Source organism: Oryctolagus cuniculus, chromosome 12 (assembly GCF_051225735.1).
Source record: "Oryctolagus cuniculus isolate XC-2025 breed Fujian yellow rabbit chromosome 12, ASM5122573v1, whole genome shotgun sequence".
NCBI lineage: Eukaryota > Metazoa > Chordata > Mammalia > Lagomorpha > Leporidae > Oryctolagus > Oryctolagus cuniculus.
In genome coordinates, this window is record NC_142878.1 from 109,238,275 (window position 1) to 109,260,888 (window position 22,614).

A 22,614-nucleotide genomic window follows, 5' to 3' on the forward strand; every position below is an offset into this window, starting at 1 on the left:
CGGCCCGGGCAGGGGGCTCCTGCGATGGTTCCTGAGCCGCCCTCCGCAGTGGGGCCGCCGGCTTGGTAATTAGAGGTGGCACAGGGCCCCAGGAATGCCTGCAATTAGGGCTCCTCTCTGCCGTCAAACCAGTTTCCGGGGTCACCTGGGGGGACTGGCTGGTGGGGGAAGGGAAGGGAAGGAAGACTCAGGAGACCTCCGCTGTGCCCCACCCAGACCCCCGGGGGCTCCAGACCAACAGGCCCCCCGGTGACAGAGCAGACACACAGAGCGGGGAGAGGGTCGGCCCCAGCGACAGGCGTCCGTAGCAGGACCCCGCTCTGGACCCCCGCTGGCCCTGCAGCCAGAGGAGCCACTCAGTGCCGAGCCAAGTGCTATCCCTGATCCCGTTTCAAGTCTGTGACACCACCTCCAGGAAGCCTTCCTGATCCTCTGGGCTGGGCCCTGCCTCTCCACAGGGTCCTTCCGGTCCCCACCCTAGGGGCCCTGTCTCCCTCCACACTCAGTGCCCAGGGCTAAGCCGGAATGCCCTTATACAGCAAGCCAAATCTCACAAGCAGGTTCTTAAACACAGCAGGGCGGTGGTTAACCCTTTCCACGTCATAACTTGTTTACAAAAAGGAAGCGTACACCAGAAGCGCACCACGGTTGCATTATTCTCCTGTGATTCCTGCTCAGAGGGCCGGCTGCCCGGTGCATCTCGGGGTGGCGACACGAGCGGGGGGACCCTGCTGAGCCCTGACTCAGGCTTGGACTCTCTGGCCCTCCGGGCAGGGCTGGGCCTCTTAGCAGGTGCTCCTTGGACAGACTCTGCCTTGGGAGCTGGGATGCTGACCTCCGAGTCCCTCCCCCACTCTGGGGTGGGGTGGGCAGGGCCTGTGGCTGGGGTCAGGGGTGGGGAGCAGTTTCCCAGGCCAGGGCTCAGGGCGCCAGGGAGTCAGGCAGGTGTGGGCGGCCTTGGCAGGGCTCACGGGAGCTGGGCCCCGGGGGGTGTGGGTGTGGGTGGGGGGAGATCCTGCCTCTTCCTCCAAATGGTCCATGGCAGAGTGCCACCTTCCGGCGCCCTCCCCGCCGGCCACCCAGGAGGGGTGGTGGAAAGGCCGAGGGGCTGGGCCGGCTCAGAGAGACGCCTCTGGTGGGTCAAGGCACCGGCTGATGCTCCAGACAGCCCCCCACTCCGGCTGGCCCCACAGTCAGGAGTGCGGAGGCTGGGGTCCCAGCCTGGGGCAGGCGCAGACTCTCACGCCCTGCTGAGGCCCTGGGTGTCTCCAGCCCCTCAGTTACAGAGAGGGGCTGGCTGGGAACAGGGCAGGTGGGCAGCTTTTTCAAGACCATGCAGCAACCCTGCCCCCCAGCCCCGGGAGACCGTGTCGCTAGCCCTGGGGCCTGAGACTTGCCCACCCGTCTCCTCTTCAGCCACCTGGGACCCCCAGCCCCTCGGCGGCACTTGCCACTGCTGCTCAGGCACTTCTAGAGGGCAAGAGGAGGCAGGGCTGACGGTGGAGGCCCGGGCCGGGCTGACGGTGGAGGCCCGGGCTGGGCTGATGGTGGAGGCCCAGGCTGGGCTGATGGTGGAGGCTGTGAGGTGGCCTGAGGGTCGAGGGGGGGGGGGGTGGGCTGGAGTCAGCTGCACCTAAGCCACAGGGGCCGTGGTGGGAAGGCTGGGCCAGGCCCCTGCCAGCCACGTGGGCCTCACCTGCCTGGGTCTTCAGTTCACCAGAGCCCTTGTCTGGTGCTGGCTTCTGGAACTGGCTTGGGAGAGCCCCTGGGGCTACGTCTGGGGGGTGGGGACCTCAGCCCCCCTCCGCCACCTGCAGGGCTGGGGGTGCAGGACTGGCAGCTCCGGGATTTCCTCGCTGGCAGGCGGCTCAGCCTCCGTGCCCCAGTGCCCTTTATGTAGGAGGGGCTTTAAAATGCCAGTGTGGCCACCTGGGGAGTGAACAGGGGATGGAAGACCCCCCATCCCTGCCTCTGCCTCTCTGTAACTCTTTCTTTCTTTTTAAGATTTATTTAATGGCCGGCACCGTGGCTCAATAGGCTAATCCTCCGCCTTGCAGCGCCGGCACACTGGGTTCTAGTCCCAGTAGGGGCACCAGATTCTGTCCTGGTTGCCCCTCTTCCAGGCCAGCTCTCTGCTGTGGCCCAGAAGTGCAGTGGAGGATGGCCCAAGTGCTTGGGCCCTGCACCCCATGGGAGACCAGGAGAAGCACCTGGCTCCTGCCTTCGGATCAGCGCGGTGCGCCGGCCGCAGCGGCCATTGGAGGGTGAACCAACGGCAAAGGAAGACCTTTCTCTCTGTCCTATCTCTCTCCCTATTCACTCTGCCTGTAAAAAAAAAAAAAAAGTATTTATTTGAAAGTCAGAGTTAGAGAGAGCAGAAGCAGAGAAAGAGAGAGAAGTCTTCCATCCGCTGGTTCACTCCCCAATGGGCCGCAACGGCCAGCGCTGCACCAATCCGAAGCCAGGAGCCAGGAGCTTCTTCCAAGTCCCCCACGTGGGTGCAGGGGCCCAAGCACCCGGGCCATCCTCCACTGCTTTCCCAGGCCACAGCAGAGAGCTGGATCAGAAGTGGAGCAGCCAGGACTCGAATCTCACCCACATGGGATGCCGGCACTTCAGGCCGAGGCTTTACCCGCTACGCCACAGCGCCGGCCCAAACTCTGCCTTTCAAATAAATAAATAAATCTTAAAAAACAAAAAACAAAAACAAAAAGCCTACCTGGGCCTAAATCCTCATCGCAGTTCTCACCGCGTCTCTCTGCTGCCCTCTGCTGGACTCCCGACGCACTGCCTGCAAGGACGCGCGGCTGAGTCCTCTCCCGATTCTGGGCTCAGAGCCCCCTTGGGGCTGACCGTGGCTTAGAGCCAACGCTCCCGCGTCCCCCTTCCTCCCTAGCAGGACGCACCTGTAGGGTGGCTTCGTGTGAACGGCAAGCTGCTATGCTGAGAAAGCAGCAAGGGGCCATTGTTTCTCCTTGACGTTGGGATTTGCATGCTTTAGAGGTGTGATGGCGTTGGCAGGTGTGGACACTCAGCAAACATCCTGTCCCCGCTGCTTATGCCAGACACTGCCCGGCTGCACCCAGCTGTCAGTCAGCCTCTCTGCCTCTCTCTCTGTCCTGTCACCTGGTGTGAAAACTGGGTCAGGGCCGATATGCACCTGTTTGGCTGCACCTTGTCTCGGGCTGTTTCGTGTTGCCGGGGCGGACGCTTGAGACGGGGTGACTGAAGAAGCACAAAGATTTGTCCAGGGTGAGGGCCCGGCTGTGTGCAGCTCACGCCCGCCTACACGGCTTGCATGTTCTCATTTAAAATCCCTTTGTTTAGTTGTAAGGCAGAGAAACAGAGAGACACACAGGGGAGGGGGGTAGAGAGAGAGGGAGAGAGTCAGTCTTCCATCTGCTGTTTCTCTCCCCGCCTGGCGGCAACAGTCAGGGAGCCAGGTAACTGAGTCCAGGTCTGCCACACAGGTGGCAGGGACCCAAGTGCCTGAGCCGTCGTCTGCTGCCTCCCAGGGTGCCCATCGGCAGGGCGCCGGAACCAGGCACTCCAGTGTGGGGAGTGGGTGTCCGATGCTATGCCAGGGTCCACCCCAACTGTGTTTTTTTTTTTTAATATTTATTTGAAAGTCAGAGTTACACAGAGAGAGGAGAGGCAGAGAGAGAGAGAGAGGTCTTGCATCTGCGGGTTCTCTCCAATTGACCGCAACGGCCGGAGCTGCGCCGATCTGAAGCCAGGAGCCAGGTGCTTCCTCCTGGTCTCCCATGCGGATGCAGGGGCCCAAGCACTTGGGCCATCCTCCACTGCCCTCCCAGGCCATAGCAGAGAGCTGGATTGGAAGAGAAGCAACTGGGACTAGAACCGGAGCCCATGTGGGATGCCGGTGCTTCAGGCCAGGGCGTTAACCCGCTGCACCACAGCGCCGGCCCCCCAACTGCGTTTTAAAAGGCACACCTCTCTCTGCAGGTGCTGTGGCTCTGTGGGTCAAGCCACCACTCGGGACGCTCCTGTCCCATATGAAAATGTCTGGGGTGAGCACCCTGGAGACAGCAGATGATGACCCAAGCACTTGGGACCGAACCACACACAGGGAGACTCGGATGGAGCTCCCGGCTCCTGGCTTGGCCCAGCCCCAGCTGTTCGCTCATCTGGGAAGGGAAGCAGCTGGTGGAAGATCCCTCTCTGTCACTCTGCTTTTCAAGGAAGAACAAAGTACGCGTTTTGAAAAACAAAGGGTCCACTCCGCCACACTGCTGCACTGGAGTGTTTCCCACACACGGACTTTTGGGGGGAGAGGCTGTGTCTCTGGTGCCTGCACCGGGCCTGCACATAGTAGGTGCCCGTCTGCACAGTGACAGCAGCCAGGTGGGGCCGTGTTGCTCCCCGCCTGTCACCCACACGGCCCCAGACACCGAGAGGGGCCAGCGGGCTGGACACCGGGAAAGGGGCCGTGGGAGGTCCGTGAGAACAGAGGGGGGACAGGTGGGAGTCCCACATTCAGGCCGTCTGGACTCCCTCAACTGGGGAAACTGAGTCCTGGGAGGTACAGGCTGTCAGAGGGTGGGCGCACACCTGGCTACCTGGGGAGCCTGCCGGGGACAAGCCTGCACCTTCCCCACGCGTCACACGCGGGGTCTCAGCCCTGCCCCGGCCCCGCCCCCTCACCGTCCGCCAATCCGAGAGCCCCAGCAACCCTCGCGTCCAATGGCGGGGGTCGCCTGCGCCCCGCCTCTGCCCGCCCCCTGCTGCCGCGTGGGCTCCCACTCTCCCGCGGGCTCGGCCGCGGCCAGGGGTGCGCGTGCCCCCGCTCACATGGCCAAACCCCGGGCCGCCCCTGGGCCCCTCTTAGGGCCTCGGGCTCTCCATCTTATAAATGGGGCGAGCAGCCGGGCCGGGCTTCGCCGCCACCGCCATCGACCGAGGGAGCCCGCGCAGGGGGGGACCCGCGGTCCCGCCGGCTCCCCGCGCCCAGGCCGCGGGCTCTGGCGCCACCTGGTGGCGCCGGCTGGGAGCAGCGGCCACCTGGAGCCTCTCTCTGGCCCTGCGGGCTGCTGTAGTCCGGCCAAGTGTGGCCTTGGCGCACCTGGTCCTCTGTGTTCCGTGTCCTCCGGGGAGGGGAGAGGGGCACTGGCCTTGTGCCACGCAGGAGCTTCAGGCCCCGGGGCCCGCCTGCCCGGAACGCCGAGGCTGTAGTCCGCAGTGGCCCCTAACCCTCACCCTGGGCTCACTCCCCACGGAGCGGGAAGAAGTGGGCGCGCTGGTCCGCTCCTGCGCACCTCCTCCCCCTTCCCCCTCTGGAGCTGGGCTCTACTTGCCCGTCGGACCCTGGGGTGTCTGTCCTTAGTGTGGGTGGGTGTATGTGGGGAGGGGACCTGTTGTCCAGGGCACTCCTCTGCTGCCCCCTAAGGAGCCCACTGGCCAGCTGGCTGGGGACTGCCAGGGACTGACAGCTGGGGAAAAAAATTACTGGGCCGTAAAATAAGAACCCTGCAAAATGGAAATCAATAAATCCTTAATCAGATGTCCAATGCTGACACTGTATCAACCTCATTAACTGCGGAGTTCAGGATTCATAAAAGTTTCATTGCATTTGGAAGGACGTGCGGACTCGGTTTTCTCCTTTTCCAAGAATCCCTTTATCTTGGTTTGAGGCAGCTGCCCCCAGCCCAGCGATTCCAGGAACGAAGTCCTGAGTGTCCCCCCCGGAAACCGCGCACTTTCAAGGTTCAGTGTCTGCACCGACCTGGCCGGAAGCCGTCAGAAATGCAAACTCTGGGGTTCACGCCGCCCCAAGCAGCTCTGGGCCTCCTGGGCCAGGTGGGAGCTGGACACCGTGAGAGCTGGGGGCCCAGGGAGGCCTGGGGACTGGCAGGGGAACTCTGGGCCACCCGCCAACCCCTCAGGCTGGGGCTCTGGGAAGCAGGGGCACGCCAGGTAGTGGAGTGGAGCTTGGGGTCCAGCCTTGTGACTGTCCCACAGGGAGCCACGGAGGTGGTTGCCTCCTGGGGGGATTCCCGCAGTAGGGGGGCTCCGTCGTGCCTGGTGTGGCAGTGCCACGGGCTGAGCTGCCATCTGCAATGCCGGCATCACAAATGGGCGCTGGTTCGAGTCCCGGCTGCTCCACTTCCCATCCGGCTCCCTACGAATGCACCTGGGAAAGCAGCAGAGGATGGCCCAAGTGCCTGGGCCACTGCACCTGCGTGGGAGACCTGGATGGACTTCTAGGCTCCCTGCTTTGGCCTGACCCAACCGCAGCTGCTGTGGCCATTTGGGGAGTCAGCCAGTGGACGGACAATCACTTTCTCTGTCTCTCCTTCTCTCTCTCTCTCTCTCTCTCTCTCTCTCTCTGCCTTTCAAGCAACTAAATGACTCTTTAAAAAAAAAAAAATGAAATAACAGGGACAAGCGTGAGGAGAACAGACATAGCCCCGGGAGCTGCACACGGAGGCTGGTGGGAGGCAGGCGGGGCTCTTGCACCCACACCAGCGCCTGCCCAGGAGCGTGAACTTGGGTCACCTTTACCCTTGGCTGCAGACGTCTGGAAGAGGTCGTCCCCGTGTGCCTGAGCCTCAGCTGCGTGCCAGGAGGTTATCAGCTGCTGGCTCCGTGACATTCCTTCCCTATCTGTCTCGGTCACACAGCCCCGGCTCGCAACGCCAACAGCGCTTTCCCCACTGAAGAACCTTGGCTGCTTCGTAGTAGTGGACCCCGCCGCCCCACGAGCTGTGAGCTTCCCGAGGTGCCCAGTGGCTGAGTTTGAGTTCAGCAGCTGCCAGGGTCAATCCCCCCCCACCAGATTTACCCTTTTAACAAAGATTTATTAATGTATTTGAAAGGCAGAGTTATAAAGACACAGGAGAGAGAGAGAGAGAGAGAGAGAGAGAGAGAGAGAGAGAGAGAGAGATCTTCTACCTGCTGGTTCACTCCTCAAGTGGCCACAATGGTCGAGGCTGGGCCAGGCTGAAGCCAGGAGCCTGGAACCCTAACCCTAACCCTAACCCTAACCCTAACCCTAACCCTAACCCTAACCCCACATAGGTAGCAGGAGCCCAAGCACTTGGGCCGCCCTCTGCTGCTTTCCTAGGTGCGTTAGCAGGGAGCGGGATCAGAAGTGGAGCAGCCGGGACTGGAACCGGTGCCTGTGTGGGATGTGGGTGTTCCATGAGGAGGCTCAAGCTTCTGGGCCACATTACCAGCCCCCTCCCCAGCAAACTGACTCTTGCCCCAAAAGTGCTGTCAGTTCCGCCCCGTGGTTTCCTTCACGTCCCTCTTTCTGGGGTCCATGGAAAGAAACAGGCCCCAGAGCACGACGCCTTTTCCTCCAGGGTGTGGGGCTCCCGTCCTCATAAGCCCTGATCAACGGTGCCTGCGTGGGCCAGAGGCACTGCTCACAGAGCCACACGGCCCCGCCCAAGGTGGGCCTCTCCCACCCCCTGCACACACCCCCAAACGAGAAAGGACAGCAAAGGGAGTGAGTTGTGATTCATTTCATAATAGGAAAGCTAGGGCACACTCGCTCCCCTGCGGCCGGGGAGTGCCGTGGCCTTGAGTCCTGTCTCCAGGGCCAGGTGTCCTCAGCACCTCTGGGCCCCCCCTCCCCGGCTCTGTATTTTTTTCCATATATATACATACATAGTTTTTAAAAAGGTTTATTTATTTATTTTATAGTCGGAGTTACAAAGCGAGAGGGAGACATACACACACACACATCTTCCCAGTTGGCCACAACGGCCAGGGCTGGGCCAGGCCAACGCCAGGAGCCAGGAGCGTCTCCTGGGTCTGGATCTTTAAACTGATAGGGTTGGGGAGGACGGGAACATGGAGGAGGAGCCGGTGCTGTGGGACAGCGAGTTAAGCTGCTGTGTGCAGCCCCGGCATCCCATATGGGTGTCAGTTTGAGCCCCCACTGCTTCACTTCTGATCCAGCTCCCTGCTGTGGCCTGGGAAAGCAGCGGAGGATGGCCCAAGTGCTTGGGCCCCTGCACCCACACAGGAGACCCAGATGGAATTCCAGGCTCCTGGCTTTGACCTGACCCAGCCCTGGCCATTTTGGTCATTTGGGGAGTGAACAGCTGATGGAAGACCTCGGTCTCTCTCTGCAACTCTGCCTTTCAAATGAATAAATAAATCATTAAAAAAGAAGAAGAAGAAGAACATGGGGCTGGTGCTGTGGTGCAGCGGGTAAAGCTGCCGCCTGCAGTGCCGGCATCCCATGTGGGCGCCGGTTCTAGTCCCGGCTGCTCCACTTCTGATCCAGCTCTCTGCTATGGCCTGGGAAAACAGTAGGAGATGGCCCCTGCACCTGCGTGGGAGACCTGGAAGAAGCTCCTGGCTTTGGGTCAGTGCAGCTCAGGCTGTTGCGGTCAATTGGGGGTGGGTGTGAACCAGCAGACAATGGAAGACCTTGCTGCGTCTCCTTCTCTCTCTGTGTAACTCTGACTTTCAAGTAAATAAAAATCTTTAAAAATAAATAAATAAAAGGAGTGACCTCCGAGGAGGGGTGCAGGTGCCCGTGTGGCCGTGAGCAGGGTGCTGGGGGCAGGCACTCAGGCGGACCGCGGTGAGACTCTGCCCCCCCCCCCCCGCGTGCTGTCTTATCTCCCTGAATCCTGGCAGCGGCTGTGGCGACCTCTGACCTCTGACCTCTGACTTCAGGACAGATGCACAGAGTCTCCAGGGAACCAGGAGCTGCTCCAGCACCCTGGCCCGTTCCAGGATACAACTCTGCCCTTGAGTCTCTCCCCGATCTTGTATGGTCCCCGGGGCCCCATCCACCCCCATCCCCCACCCCCCCTCGGAGCCACTGCTGGCCCTGGCCTCAAGGCTGGCATGAGATAAAAGACTAGCCCGGTAGGACCCTGCCTGCCGTCACTGGATAAGGAATGGGCGTGTGACCCAGACGGACCAATCAAAGTCCTCTGTAGCTCTGGGGCTGATGGAGGGGGCGGCCCCTCCACCTGTCACTCTGGAGTCACTGTGCCTCTTCCTGGGGGTACAGGTGGCTCTGGAGGGGTTGCAGCCGGCAGGAAAGGAAGAAACCAGAGCAGGAGACGCAGGCACAGGCCTCTGGCCCTGAGGTTTGAACTCTCAAAGTTGGACTTTTTTTTTTTTTTTTTTTTTGACAGGCAGAGTGGACAGTGAGAGAGAGACAGAGAGAAAGGTCTTCCTTCCCTTGGTTCACCCCCCAAGTGGCCGCTACGGCCGGCATGCTGTGCCGATCCGAAGCCAGGAGCCAGGAGCTTCCTTCTGGTCTCCCATGGGATGCAGGGCCCAAGCACCTGGGTCATCCTCCACTGCACTCCCGGGCCACAGCAGAGAGCTGGCCTGGAAGAGGAGCAACCGGGACAGAACCCAGCGCCCCGACCGGGACTAGAACCTGGGGTGCTGGTGCCGCAGGCGGAGGATTAGCCAGGTGAGCCGCGGCGCTGGCCCCAAGGCATTCCGACTGATGCTAATGCAATAGCAGGACTGGGAGGGCTGTACACAGGAGCTCTTCCCTTTTGAAAAGTGAAAGTTTGCTTTGAGTAGCAGCAGCAGCAGCTTTTTAAACACAGGTTTTACTTATTTGAAAGGCAGAGAAACAGAGAGAGAGAGAGGTCTTCCATCCGCTGGTTCACTCCCCAAATGGCCACAATGGCCCGGGGCTGGTCCAAGCCAAAGCGAGGGTCCTGGACCTCCATCCGGGTCTCCCACGAGGGTTCCGGGGCCCCAAGCACTTGGGCCACCCTCCCAGGTGCATCAGCCGGGAGCTGGGCTCGGTACGAGGTGATGATGTCACAAGCAGCGGCCTCGCTGGCTGCACCGCCACTCTGGCCCTCAGTGGCAGCACCTGAGTGGGCCTGGGGGTTCACCAGGAGGCTGGAGGGGCAGCTGGGGCCCTTGGATTAGGAACGAGGGCCTGAAGTCTGCCTGTGAGCTTTGCAGAGCCCCCCTCCGAGTCTCTGGCCCTGGCTTTATTCTCTCTCTCAGCTACTTCTCTCTGGGAGAAACTTCGAGAAGTTTTGGGAGGCAGGTGTGCGGCGCAGCAGCCTAAGTCACCTCCTGGGGTGCCTGCGTCCCAGACGGGGGTGCTGGGTTTCAGCCCTGTTGCACTTCCGATGCAGCTCTCCGCTAATGCACACCCTGCGGCCCACGTGCCGGGGTCCCTGCGACCGTGTGGGAGACCCGGACGGAGCCCCGGGTCCTGGTTTGGCCTGGCCCGACCCTGGCTTTTGCTGGCATTTGGGGAGTGAACCAGCCAATGGACGATCTCTCTCTCTTCCTCATTTGCTCTCTTTGCCCTCCACATATAAACAAATTAATAATCAAACTTAAAAAAGGAGGTTTTGGGGCGCCGGATTCTGTCCCGGTTGCCCCTCTTCCAGGCCAGCTCTCTGCTGTGGCCCGGGAGTGCAGTGGAGGATGGCCCAAGTCCTTTGGCCCTGCACCCCATGGGAGACCAGGAGAAGCACCTGGCTCCTGCCATCGGATCAGCATGGTGCGCCGGCTGCAGCACGCCGGCCGCGGTGGCCATTGGAGGGTGAACCAACAGCAAAAGGAAGACCTTTCTCACTGTCTCTCTCTCTCACTGTCCTCTCTGCCTGTCAAAAAAAAAAAAAAAAAAAAAAAAAAAGAGGTATCTGGAAGGGACCACGATCGGCTCGGCCTGGGTGGCTGTCCTCCAAGGAGCATGGCTACCACACAGGAACTCACTTCTGGGTTTTGGGGTACTGGGGATCCCACCTGCGCCGGGGCCCGGCTTCCTGACAGTGGGGGCATGCTCCTGTGCCCCCGGGGACCCCCTGGCCAAGCAGAGGGTCTGGCACCAGACCTGCTCCGACAGCTCCGGCTCCAGCTGCCCTGCTGCGAGGGGCAGTCTGTGCTAAGGCCTGGGCAGTGGGTGTCATTGAACTTGCTCCGGCCTTGGAGGAAGTGGAGCTGGCTCGGCAGGGAGAGCCCTTCTGGTCTTTAGCTCTTCCTCCTGCTTCTGGCCAGCAGGGTGAAGCGCTCTGGCAGCCTTGGGGACTTGGGGTGGCCTCAGGGATGCAGCCAAGTACTGGCACAGCAAAGCAGGAAGACAGAGCCTGGGCCTCTGGGTGGGGGTGGGGTGCCTGGCTGTGAGTCACTCCTGCCACCTTGGAGCTTGTGGTGGGGTTTCCTGTTTACCCACCCAGATCTGATCCCAAGGGGCCAAACGGCCTTCCCGGTCCCAAGAACAGGGTGAGAGCCGCGGGGTCCCAGGAGCAGGGTGGGAGCTGCAGGGTCCCGGGAGGGGGGTGAGAGCCGCGGGGTCCCAGGAGCAGGGCGGGAGACGCGGGGTCACAGGAACAGGGTGGGAGCTGCGGGATCCCAGGAGCAGGGTGGGAGCCGCGGGTCCCGGGAGGGGGGTGAGAGCCGCAGGGTCCCGGGAGCAGGGTGGGAGCCGCGGGGTCCAGGGAGGGGGGTGAGAGCCGCGGGGTCCAGGGAGGGGGGTGAGAGCCGCAGGGTCCCGGGAGGGGGGTGAGAGCCGCAGGGTCCCGGGAGCAGGGTGGGAGCCGCAGGGTCCAGGGAGGGGGGTGAGAGCCGCGGGGTCCAGGGAGGGGGGTGAGAGCCGCAGGGTCCCGGGAGGGGGGTGAGAGCCGCAGGGTCCTGGGAGCAGGGCGGGAGACTCGGGGTCACAGGAGCAGGGCGGGAGACGCGGGGTCCCGGGAACGGGGCGGGAGACGCGGGGTCCCGGGAGGGGGGTGAGAGCCGCAGGGTCCCGGGAGCGGGGTGGGAGCCGCAGGGTCCAGGGAGCGGGGTGGGAGCCGCAGGGTCCAGGGAGCGGGGCGGGCTGGCTGATCTTCTGAGGGAGCCGAGGCCCAGGCACGGCCTCAGGTCACTGAGGGCCACCCTTTCCCATGGTGACAGCCTCGGGGAGCAGGATCTGCACTTCCTGTCAATTCCGAGAGGGTGCAAGGTCCAGTTTTAAAGGGAAAAATATGTAACACTTATTATATAATTATATAATATTATGTAATGAAAATGATATACTATAACATGCGTAGATATAAATTTAAAATGTAGGCGGCATCTCAACACACACACAACACCCGAGTGCGTGAATCCGCACACCCTTCACATACACATACATAGAGCGTGTAGGCTGTATAACACGCATGCATGGTCCTCACCACAGCCTGAGGGGCACCTGCTCCCCTCCCTGTGAGCAGATGGGGAGACCGAGGGCTGCTGAGGCCTGCAGGGCTGGCAGGCGGTGGACCCGAGACTCCCTGGTACCTGAAACACTTGGAGACTGTGACAGATTTTTTTTCATATGGGTCTTTTTATTATTAATATTATTTGAAAGGCAGAGTTACAGAGAGAGGGAGATAAAGAATTTTCCATTTGCTGGTTCACTCCCCAAATGGCCACAACGGTCAGGGCTGGGCCAGGCTGAAGTCAGGAGCCAGGAGCTTCCTCCAGGTCTCCCCCGCGGGTGCAGGGGCCCAAGGACTTGGGTCATCTTCTGCTGCTTTCCCAGGCCACAGCAGAGAGCTGGATCAGAAGAGGAGCAGCCGGGACTAGAACCAGTGCTTCAGGCCAGGGCTTTAACCCGCTATGCCACAGCACCACCGGCCCCATTATGTAACTAGTTTTTTAAAAATTACTTGAGGCCGGTGCCGTGGCTCACTAGGCTAATCCTCCGCCTTGCGGCGCCGGCACACCGGGTTCTAGTCCCGGTCGGGGCACCGGATTCTGTCCTGGTTGCTCCTCTTCCAGTCCAGCTCTCTGCTGTGGCCCGGGAGTGCAGTGGAGGATGGCCCAAGTGCTTGGGCCCTGCACCCCATGGGAGACCAGGAGAAGCACCTGGCTCCTGCCTTCGAATCAGCGCGGTGCGCCGGCTGCAGCATGCCGGCCGTGGTGGCCATTGGAGGGTGAACCAACAGCAAAGGAAGACCTTAGTCTCTCTCTCTCACTGTCCACGCTGCCTGTCAAAAAATAAATTACTTGAAAGGGAGAGGAGAGGAGAGGGGAGGGGAGGGGAGGGGAGGGGAGGGGAGGGGAGGGGAGGGGAGGAGAGGAGAGGAGAGGAGAGGAGAGGAGAGGAGAGGAGAGGAGAGGAGAGGAGAGGAGAGGAGAGGAGAGATCTCCTAGCTGCTCGTTCACTCCCCAAATGCCTGCCAGAGCCAGGCAGGCTGCACCAAGCCTAAGCTGGGAGCCAGGAGCTCAGCCTGGGCTCCTACTTGAGCCATCAGCAGCTGCCTCCCAGGATCAGGTTAGCAGGAGGCTGGAAGCAGGAGCCGAGCGGGGACCGGAGCCCAGGCGCTGCAGTGCGGGAGGCAGGCGTCCCAGGTCTCACTGCTGGGCCCAGCGCCTGCCCCAAGCGTCTTTCAAGGCTGTTTTCTGTGGGCTCTTCGGAGTCCCTCCCACACTCAGCCTCACCCAGGGGCAGGGATGCACTCCTGGAAGCTCTTTCTTTTCTTCTAGAAGCTTCCGGAAAACCCTTCCTTGCATCTCATCAGCCCAAACCAAATCATAGGCCCATCTTGGGTGCCACTGCCGCTGTGGGCAGATGAAGCAGCCACGTCCAGCCTGGCTCTTCCCGGGGCTCCGTGCCCACGGCCCTGACCCGGAGCCGAGCTGAGGCCCAGATGGTGGACGCCGTCCAGGTCCCGCCGTGGGGCAGTGTAAATAATGGAGATTGCGTTAGCGGGGGCGGAGCTGCCTCAGCTCTGGGGGGAGGGGAGGGGAGGGCACCGGTCGCCCTGCGGAGCTCAGTGCCCTGCAGGGTGCTGGGAGCCGCTTCCTCCCCGGCTGACGTCACTCCAGCCTCGAGGTCAGCGGTGAGGCAAGACCGCTGCTGTCCCGCCTCTGTTTACCGATAGAACAGCTGTCCCTCCCGCAGGGGGACAACAGCCACTCCTGATAAGCGCTGGTGACTTCTTGGCAGAGACGCATCTCCCGTGGCTTTGCGGGAAGTAGCCCAGGCCTGCTGGGCCCCGGGTGCAGGGCGTCTGTGAGGACGAGGCCCACGGCTCGGGGGGCCTGAGCCCTGACAGGCCCAGTGGAAGCAGCGTGAGTGAGCTCAGCGACAGCTCCGGGGGGAGAACGCACACCCCGGACAGCTCGCCCTTTTAACTGGCACAGCTCCAGGGCTTCTAGAAGATTCCAGAGCTGGGCTGCCAGCCCCACAGCTGCAGGGCGTTCTCGCTTTCAGCACCCGGCACTGTGTCATAGAAGGTTGAGCCCCTGACAGCAGTGCTGGCATCCCATATGGGAGCCGGTTCTAGTCCCAGCTGCTCCACTTCTCATCCAGCTCTCTGCTGATGGCCTGGGAAAGCAGTAGAAGATGGCCCAGGTCCTTGGGCCCCTGCACTCACGTGGGAGACCTGGAAGAAGCTCCTGGCTTCTGGCTTCTGCTTTGCCCAGCTCTGGCTGTTGTGGCCATTTGGGGGATTGAACCAGCAAATGGAAGCTTCCTCTCTCTCTCTCTTTCTGCCTCTGCCTCTCTGTAACTCTGATTACGAAAAAAAAAAAAAAAAAGCCCCCTTCCTCATGTCTCCCGCCCACTCCTTCCAGGCCCTAGCCTTGTGCAACTCCAGCCAACTTTCTGTCTCTCTCTCTCTCTTTTTTAGAAGATTGATTTATTTATTTGAAAGTCAGAGACAGAGAGGGAGGTCTTCCAACTATCTGTTCACTCCCAAGATGGCTGCAATGGCCAGGGCTAGGCCAGGCCAAAGCCAGGAGCCAGGAGCTTCACCCAGGTCTCCCACACGAGTGCAGGGGCTCCGCTGCTTTCCCAGGCCTTTATCAGGGAGCTGGGTCAGAAGTGGAACAGCTGGGACTTGAACCAGCACCCAGATGGGATGCTGGTGTCCAAGATGGCAGCTTTACCTGCTGTGCCACAGCTTTCTGTCTTTTATGTGGGTGTTTTACATTTTAAAAATATTCTAAAATCTATTTTTCATTTATTTGAGAGAGTTCTTCCAGCCGCTGGTTCACTCCCCAGGTGCCTGCAATAGCTGAACCCGAGCCAGGCCCAAGCCAGGGGAGCTTGGAGCTCCATCCTGGACCCCCGCATGGGCAGCAGGGACCCAAGTACTTGGGCCACCACGGCTGCCTCCCAGGTGCGTTGGCAGGGAGTTGGAATCAGAAGTGGAGCTGGAACTTGAACCCAGGACACGTGGTGTCCCAAGCGCCTGCCCCCTCGCCGGGTGTTTTAAGTGTGCCGTTTATTTCCCGGCAGGTGAGTTTTGGCCAAAACAAGGAGGAGAGGGAAGTCACGTGCTCCAGCGTGAAGCCACAGACTCAGTGTGGGTGGTGTCCCGCGACGTCCCACCTGGCACGCGCCTGCTCCTCCAGCGGGCTGTGGTTTTGTTGAAACTTCAGCAGCTCTCTTGGAACTCGGGGCTCGCTGTCCAGGAAGGTGGTGGGGACGGGGTGTATGCGGGGTGGGTGGTCTGGGGGCGCGGTGCAGTAGAAGGAATGGGGCAACCACAGAGATCCAGGGTTTAAGGTTGGCCGGATTGGCTGAGGCCTTGGCCTGAGGCTGAGCAGCTGACCGCAGACCTCGGCTCAAGGGGCCCAGGGCTGCTTTTGAGTCAGGCTTGCAGAATCCTGGTCAGATAAGGGTCAACAGGGGAGGGCCGGTGAGGAACAGGGCTCCAAGGAGAAATTCTTTTGTTTCTTCAAATTCCTACAAGGTCTGGGGCAGAGGGGCTCCCAGGCCCACCTCTGGCCGTGCCTCCTGCCATCAGCCAGCTGGAGCCTGCTGTCTGGGCCCTGGACTGGGGGAAGGGCCCCCTAGACCCAGGCCCTCATGGCCCTGGCCTCAAGCCCACCTCCTCCTGAATTCCCACAACTCTGGGTGCGTTCTTGTTCCAGCTTCAGTGTCCTGGCTTGTAAAACAAGAAGCAAAGTCCACGGAAGATGCAACAGAGGATTGGTTTAGGGAGTGGGCGTTGGGCTAGCGGTTAAGGTGCCCGCCACCCGCTCCAAGTGCCTGGGTTCAGTTGCCGGCTCAGGCTCCTGGCTCCAGCCTTCTTCCCACTTCTGTGGACCCCGGGAGGACGTGGTGATGGCTCAAATAACTGGGCTCCTGCTGTTAATGGACATGGCTGCAGTGGAGGTCCTTGGACGAACCCAGGTGCGAGACAGAATCTGAGAGGTTGGGGACAGCAAGGCCACAACGTTGAGGGTGGCAGTGCACCTACCGGGCCAGCGGGCGGCTCGGGCAAGCGCTGGGCGTGCAGTCTGCCTTCAGGTCTCCCCGCCCCTTCCCCTTCCCCTCTTCCCGCTTCCCCTGGACACAGGGTTTGCAACAGGGGAAATTTCTGCTGAGGTTTCACTGCCAGCCAGCGGCACTCCCTCTAGGGTGCCTTCCCTGGGGGAGGGCTGGGAAGGCTTGGTCACCAGGGTGATCAGATAGGGTGGTGCTGGGCAGCGAGGATTCTCCTGGGAGCTTTGCTGGAGGGGAGGCTGGGACCCCTGTAGGGTTATCGGAGTGTGTTATCGGGACAAGCTTCAGGCAGCTACACCGTGTCCTGCTCGGTGGGGGCCATGCCTGCTTCTCCCTGCACTCAGCCTGTGCCTCGCTCAGCATGTCCAGGATCGTCAAGTGCGGGCCTGTGCTGGGCCCTGTGGCCAGCGTCCTCTGATGCCCCAGGGACCGTGTCAGGCAGCTCGCTGGCGAGGAGTCAAGTCCGCCTGTGTCTCCGGGCCATCAGCTGGTGAGAGACAGAACCGCAGCTGCCTTGGCTGTGCTGATGCAGAGCCTCAAAGGTCAGTTCGGCTCAGCTATTGCAGGCATTTGGGGAGTGAACCAGCGGCTACAATGAGCCCTGTCTCACCTCTGCATTTGCTCTCTGGAACTGACCTTTGGCTGTTGACCTGGGGAGCAGGAAACTGGTAGGACACCAGCAGGTGGTTTTGCAAACTCCTCCCATTGGACGCCATCTTTGAACTGCCTTCTGTGCCTAATTCCCCCTTTTTTGTTTTATATAAAAGAGAGAAAAAGAGGAACTGAGCAGAGTGTGCCTGTCTTAGGCTGTCCCCTCTGACTGGGATCAGTGCTTTAGGGAGCATGTCTTAGGTTGTCCCCCTCTGGGGATCTTACCCGCCTTTGACTACCACTCCAGCTGTTAAGGGCTGACCTGGGGATCTTACCCGTCATTGACCACTACTCCAGCTGTTAAGGGCTGTCCCGGGGACCTTACCCGTCATTGGCTACCACCTCAGCAACTCAGTGCATGATGTATTACATCTCTGCATCTTGGCAGTGGCCGTGGGCGGATGTATAGGGCTCCCAATCTGGTGCTTAAAGAGCAGCCTAACCCAGTTCTTAAAGAGTGGCATATAGTTGTCGGACCACCATTAACTGGACCGCAGCAGTGCAATCTTAGACAAATTTACAAGGACAATGGAGACCAAGGGACAAGGGGGAGGAGACAAGGAAGCCATCCCCCGAGGCCCGACCACAGGTAACTAGAGCTGCAAGATCTTCTTGGAGGGTCTTGACCTTGTCCTTGATGATGCTGGAGGGATTAGCATAAAAACAGCACTCCTGATGTCCCATGATGCTCCAGTCACAGTGAGGCAGGGAGTCCAATACGGTCTTTTTATCCCCGTGAGAGAAAAGAAAAGTCACTCCTGGGTGACATTCTTTGGCAAAGAGGGGATATTTAAGGTTTCTTGCAGGTACCCATCCGGGGTTGGAATTCCCCTGAGGGAAGACACATCCGAATCCTCTACCAGCCCTTATCCGTGGGTCTGGTCCTCGCCAGCATCCCGTTAGTGGGTTTTCCCATTTTACCCTGACCGAAAGGTAGGGTACTTGGAGGGACCAATGTCTGTAAAAGGCTGACAAGGGCTGATGTTTTGGAAAATTTAAAATATTTAAGGTGAGCATGGCCATTTGTAGCTGGTCTTGTGGGGGTGTGATTCTCCCTTTTTGTTTCATAAGTTGGTTTTTTATTTTATTTTATTTTGTTTGTTTGATGATTGTTTGTCCTTATAGGTTGTGAGGAATTTTAGTAGTGTTGAGTCATTTTACGTCTTGGCAGCACTTTTAATTTAAACATTTACAAGATGGCGGCGGGCGATCCAAGGGAGACAAAAAGGGAGAATACCCATAAAGGGGTGGCACGTGGGCGGCACTAGGCCCTCTGTGACTGGAGGTGTGGCGGGCGGCACTAGGCCCTCTGTGACGGGAGGTGTGGTGGGCGGCACTGGGCCCTCTGTGATGGGAGGTGTGATGGGTTGAGGCAGCGCTGGGCCGCTACACCTGAAGGCTCCACCTTAGTTTAACGGCCTTCGGGATTTATGAGCCCCCTCAGGCCGGTACAGGATTCATTTGCATTTAACAAACTGGTCCCGAAGGCCCCCAGCCAGCAACTCACGATGGAGACTGTGCTGGACCCTGGCTATAAAACCCGGCCATGACTCTCCCGGCTGTCGCACCTCCGCGGTGGGAGATGCAGGGGAGCCCTCATCCAGCTCGTACCGAGCATGAAGTCCTGCCTGCCTCACCTGTGCAGGGCACAGAGCGGGTAGAGAATCCCTCCCCGCCCAGCCTGCATAGCATACGTAATGGGGGTAGCCGGCTGGGCTGCTCGGTTGGCTTCGGCCCTCACCCGGCACTCCTCCTTAGAGACGGCACACCACGTTATGAACTGGGGACTCGCGAGGACTGCCTTGGCCACGACCAACCAGCCCTCGGGGACACATGGGTGATGAGCTATGTCTTGCAGCAGGGTTTGGGCCCAGGGGGAGTTCGGCCCGTCTTCTGCCACTGCCTTGCGAAGCTCCTGTAAGTCCTTCGCTTCCCAGGGACAACACTCCAGACGTCTGTTGCTGCCTGGAGCTGAATTGCCAGGGCAGGCCTGAGGCGGCAGGTTCCCAGGCCCAGAGTTCACTTCCCTACGCTGCTTTATGTCCACCGGATAAGCTTCCGCAAAAGTCACCTCATTTCTCCTCTCCCCTACCGGGCAATCGTAAGGGCCCGGATCACACAGCTCCCTCCACGGCTCTACATAGGGGGAGGCCGCCTCTGTCCCTGGGAGGTATGGGGGGTCCTGGCCCTTCTGGGGTGGATGGGCTAGGCGGGACGATTTTCATTTTCGTGCATCCACGGGGTCTCTGCGTTCCTGATCAAACTTAGCCCTTTCCCTCTCCCCGCCATCGTCCTCTGAGTCTTTAGGCTCCCCCAAGTCCTGCACTGCCTCTCTCCCTCTCGCCCTCGGAAGGTGGGGGTATAGCGTCCGGGTGGAAGGATGCTTTAAGGGCGGTATCAAAGTGTCTCTCCCTCTCAAGGGTGAGCTCTTCCACCCGTGACCAAGTGTTCCAAGAAAAGAGATTGGCCGTCCGAATCCAAAGGGCCAAGGTTATGACGGCTTCCCAGACACTTTTTAACATATAGCGTAAGGCCTTTAAGGCCGGCTCCTTTTGGGACGAAACTGCATCACCCATCCTGAAGGTTTCACTTTCCCTGACAGACCGCTTAGCTTTGGCCGAAAAGTTACTGGTCATGCCCCACGCTGGGCGTCAGATGCAGGGTCTTAGTCCACCCGAACGAGGACGGCCTGGGTCCGAAGAAAGGTAAGTGCGCCGCTCCCCCGTTCCCCAGCCTCCCGATCCCGGAGACAGTCAGACGCAGCGGGGAGTCAAGTCAGGCAAGAACTCATTTATTGCGCGCGTAGCAAAGCCTTTTAAAGCACAAGACCGCAGGATTACTGGGGCAGGGCATAAGGACCAACCAATTACGTAAAAGGTCATTTTACAGGGCGACTTTTTACAGGACCAGCCATATGTCTGTACACTCATCATCAGTTGTCACCTCCCCTGACGCTGCATGGCCAATCAGCTTTGGTGGTAAATGACTTTCGGTCCCGCCCACCTTACTTCCTTTGGGTGCCATCTTTGAATTGCCTCCTGTGCCTCATTTCCCCACACACGAACAGGTGGCCGTGTGCTCCCTGCAATCCTGGAGCCGAGGAGGAATGCTGGCCACAGAAAGGCAATGGGGACGGGGGACGGGGGTCCATCCTGAAGACAGTGGGAGCTCTTGCTTAGAGAAAGCACCGAGCCCAGGGGAAAGCAAGGCCCTGGACTCTGGGGACTGCTCGAGGCCCCCAGTGGCCTTCCTCTGAGCCATGGCTGGATGGGCCCTGCCCACCCACCCACAGGCTCCGAACTCTGGCCATTCTGGGGGGCAGGGGCCTTAAGTCTTAAAGTTGAAGTCCAAGCAGACTCTGAGTGTATGCCCCAAATCAACAGTCTGCATTTTTTTTTTAATTATTTATGTGTCTGTATCGTGGCTTTGCCAGATACAGGAAGTGGCCCTGGGAACTAAGATTGGACCAAGGGAAGGAGAAATGGTGGGCGCTGTGGTGCAGCCGGGGTTAAGCGGCTGCCTGGCACCCTGCACCCCGTACCGATCCAGCCGTACCGATCCAGCCTCCTGCCGGTGCACTGGAAGACAGCAGCTGACGGCACACACGGAATTCCAGGTTCCTGGAACTGGGCTCTCGTGGCCGATGGAGTGGGAAGGGTGTCGGGAGGAAAGGTTCGGAGTACAGAACGCCCTGTTTCCCGTGCGTTTGTCCTGGTTTCTGCTTTCCCGGGTCGGCGTGGCTAGCCTGCGGTGCCCGGTGACTCAGCACTGTCATGTGGGCTGTGCCAAGTGTCCATCACCAGCTGACTGGAAGCTTGAAGGTCAGTGGGGTGGTCAGAGCGGGCCTGGAGCAGCCGCGGGACGGCCTGGGGAGCTGGGCCCGGGAGCTGCAGCTCCATCCTGCCCGCCGGGGGCTCCCGGGCTGCCCTTCCCGCCCGATCGCCAGCCTTCTGGGCTGTGGACCTGTCTACCAGCCCGTAGCTGCAGTCTGTCTCCTAACACCAGTCTTCACCCGGTCTGCTTCTCTGGTTAAATCCAGACGGGTAGATGAGGCTACCTGATTTTTTTTTTTAACCACCTGCATTGCTTAGGTAAACCATGCATGGAGGTCAAGCCAAGTGAAAGTTCAACCATTCGTGGAAAGAATGAGGGAGACCACGAGGCAGTGGCCGGGGAACGGAACGGAAGGAGAGGCCGTTGGCGCAGCTGCTCCGGGGCAGGACTGAGGGGTGCAGCCACAGGTCCCCACACCCGCCCCCTTTTTTTTTTTTATTTGACAGATAGAATTAAACAGTGAGAGAAACAGAGAGAAAGGCCTTCCTTCTGTTGGTTCACTCCCCAAATGGCCACTACGGCTGGAGCTATGCCTATCCGAAGCCAGGAGCCAGGTGCTTCTCCTGGTCTCCCATGGGGTGCAGGGCCCAAGCACCTGGGCCATCCTCCACTGCCCTCCCAGGCCACAGCAGAGAGCTGGACTGGAAGAGGAGCAACCGGGACTAGAACCCGGTGTCCATATGGGATGCCGGCACCGCAGGCGGAGGATTAACCAAATGAGCCACAGCGCCAGCCCCACACCTGCCCTTTTGTCCTGTTCCCATCAGGTACCAGCTTGCCATGAGACTTTCTTTCTTTGTTTCCAGAATATTCCTTTCATGAATCAGCGCCTACGGCAAGGGGGTGAGAAGTCAGGCCATGATGCCAAGCTGCCAGGGCTGTCACTCAGATCCTATCTCAGGGCTGCTGGGTGACCGCCTGCTGGCCCCACAGGGCACAGGTGCCGCAGCAGGCGCTGGTGGGAGGTCCCTGCTGCCGCACGTCAGAGTGGGTTCCACTGGGCGCCTGCCTTGACCAATACGGCAGGAGGGGATGTCGGGTGGGGGAGCCCCGAGTCATCTGCCTGCACCCAGTTCCAAGATGGCTGAGGAGGTCTGTCCTGGCTTCTCCCCTGAGTCATTCGGCAGAGACTCGCCACCCCGTCCACGGGAGCTTGTGCCTGGACACCCCGATGCACCCACGGGCCCAGGGACAGAGCAAGTCCTTGGGCTGCCACCTGGCCCAGCCGGATCCTTCAGGGTCTCTCGCTGGGACCCCGCATGTGGCTGCCAGGGAGCCGCTGGCTTCCAGGCCCCGCCTCCCCGCCTCCCTTTGATGTGAGCAGTGCCTCTCCCAGGGTGCCAACCTGCTGCCCTTGGGCAGGGACCGTCCCCCCCTGCCCACCCCATCCCAGGAGGGGGAGCTCACACCTGAGCTGAAGGGATTTGACCCCTGGGTGACCAGGTGCTGTCTTTCTCTTTGAGGTGGACTTGGGTTCTATAAAATGCACGTCTCAGGGAGGGTTTGCATTCACGCGAAGGCGCTGGCTGCTCGTGAAGCCCCTCCCCCAGCCCCGCCCCCAGTCCTCACTCGGCACATTTGTTCTGCCGGTGACTGAACTGGGTCAGGACGGAGCCCGAGGGGTGCCTGCTCTCTGCCCAACCGCCCGTGGACGATCTCCACTTGCTTGTTTGTTCTTTGTCTCTGGGTTCACAGCGACATGTACAGCAACTTAAAACAATACGAGAGCACCCTTCCCCTTCTGTCATCTGCAGAAAACACAAAAAAGCCGACTTGGAATGTCAGGAACGGCCCCAAATCAGTTTGTCCTCTCACAGAGTAAGGGAGCTCCGGGAGACTCATGGGAAGTGGGACGGGAAGTTTGGTTTGCTCTGTAGCACACAACGTCTGACACGCACTGCGTAGCTTTTCACACTGAGTGCTTTTCATAAACTTTTTGAAAACCCTGT